The sequence below is a fragment of the Arachis duranensis genome, chromosome 1, assembly GCF_000817695.3.
Source record: "Arachis duranensis cultivar V14167 chromosome 1, aradu.V14167.gnm2.J7QH, whole genome shotgun sequence".
Lineage (NCBI taxonomy): Eukaryota > Viridiplantae > Streptophyta > Magnoliopsida > Fabales > Fabaceae > Arachis > Arachis duranensis.
In genome coordinates, this window is record NC_029772.3 from 50200765 (window position 1) to 50203223 (window position 2459).

Below are 2459 nucleotides of genomic sequence, written 5' to 3' on the forward strand. Positions count from 1 at the left end.
CTATGGTGTGTAGAAACTCCACCATTGAAAATACATAAGTGATGAAGGTCCAGGCATGGCCGAATGGCCAGCCCCCATGAAAGACCGAATGGTCAAAAGAACTAGATAGTCCAAGACATCTAATAAACTAGTAAAAAGTTCTATTTATACTAAACCAGCTACTAGGGTTTACAGAAGTAAGTAATTGATGCATAAATTCACTTTTGGGGCCCACTTGGTGTGTGCTTGGGCTGAGCTTGACCTATCCACAAGCTGAGGCTTCTCTTGGAGTTGAACGCAAAGTTGTAACGTGTTTTGGGCGTTCAACTCTGGTTCGTGACGTGTTTCTGGCGTTTGACTTCAGAATGCAGCATGGAACTGGCGTTGAGCACCAGTTTACGTCATCTAATTACGAATAAAGTATGGACTATTATATATTTCTGGAAAGCTCTGGATATCTAATTTCCAACGCCATTGAGAGCGCGCTATTTGGAGTTCTGTAGCTCTAGAAAATCCATTTTGAGTACAGGGAGGTCAGATTCCAACAGTATCAGCAGTCCTTTGTCAGCCTTCTATCAGAGTTTTGCTCATGTCCCTCAATTTCAACCAGAAAATACCTGAAATCATAGAAAAACACACAAACTCATAGTAAGGTCCAGAAATGTGAATTTAGCATAAAAACTAATGAAAACATCCCTAAAAGTAACTTGATCATACTATAAACTACCTAAAAACAATGCCAAAAAGCGTATAAATTATCCGCTTATCACAACACCAAACTTAAATTGTTGCTTGTCCCCAAGCAACTGAAGATCAATTAGGATAAAAAGAAGAGAATATACTATAAATCCCAAAATATCAATGAATATTAATTCTAATTAGATGAGTGGGACTTGTAGTTTTTTGCTTCTGAATAGTTTTAGCATCTCACTTTTTCCTTTGAAGTTTAGAATGATTGGCTTCTATAGGAACTTAGAATTTCAGATAGTGTTATTGATTCTCCTAGTTAAGTTTGTTGATTCTTGAACACAGCTACTTTTATGAGTCTTGGTCGTGGCCCTAAGCACTTTGTTTTCCAGTATTACCACCGGATACATAAATTCCACAGACACATGACTGGGTGAACCTTTTCAGATTGTGACTCAGCTTTGCTAGAGTCCCCAGTTAGAGGTGTCCAGAGCTCTTAAGCACACTCTTTTTGCTTTGGATCACGACTTTAACAACTCAATCTCAAGCTTTTCACTTGGACCTGCATGCCACAAGCACATGGTTAGGGACAGCTTGATTTAGCCGCTTAGGCCTGGATTTTATTTCCTTGGGCCCTCCTATCCATTGATGCTCAAAGCCTTGAATCCTTTTTACCCTTGCCTTTTGGTTTTAAGGGCTATATGCTTTTTCTGCTTGCTTTTTTTTTCTTTCTAAATTTTTTTCGCCACTTTTGCTATTCATTGCTTTTTCTTGCTTCAAGAATCAATTTTATGATTTTTCAGATCATCAATAACATTTCTCTTTTTCATCATTCTTTCAAGAGCCAACAATTTTAACATTCATAAATAACAAGATAAAAAATATGCACTGTTTAAGCATTCATTTAGAAAACAAAAAGTATTGTCACCACATAAATATAACACAAAACATAGATAAACACAATATTAAAAACCGAAAACAGAAAGAAATAAAGAACAAGGAATGAATCCACCTCTTAGTGGCATCTTCTTCTTGAAGGACCAATGATGTCCTTAAGCTCTTCTATGTCCCTTCCTTGCCTTTGTTGCTCCTCCTTCATTGCTCTTTGATCTTCTCTAATTTCATGGAGAATGATGGAGTGCTCTTGATGTTCCACCCTTAATTGATCCACATTGTAACTCAAATCTTCTAAGGAAGTGTTGAGTTGTTCCCAATAGTTGTTGGGAGGAAAGTGCATCCCTTGAGGCATCTCCGGGATTTCTTGGTGATGAGCTTCCTCATGCGTCTCTTGGGTTCCATGAGTAGGCTCTCTTGTTTGCTCCATCCTTTTCTTAGTGATGGGCTTGTCCTCCTCAATGAGGATATCTCCTTCTATGATAACTCCAGCTGAGTAACATAGATGGCAAATAAGATGAGGAAAAGTTAGCCTTGCCAAAGTAGAGGGCTTATCGGCTATTTTGTAGAATTCATGGGAGATGACTTCATGAACTTCTACTTCCTCTCCATTCATAATGCTATGAATCATGATGGCCTGATCCACAGTAACTTCAGATCGGTTGCTAGTGGGGATGAAGGAGCGTTGGATGAACTCCAACCATCCTCTAGCCACAGGCTTGAGGTCCAGTCTTCTTAGTTGAACCGGCTTCCCTTTGGAATCTCTTTTCCATTGAGCTCCTTCCACACATATGTCCATAAGGACTTGGTCCAACCTTTGATTAAAGTTGACCCTTCTAGTGTAGGGGCGTGCATCTCCTTGCATCATGGGCAAGTTGGATGCCAACCTCACATTTTCC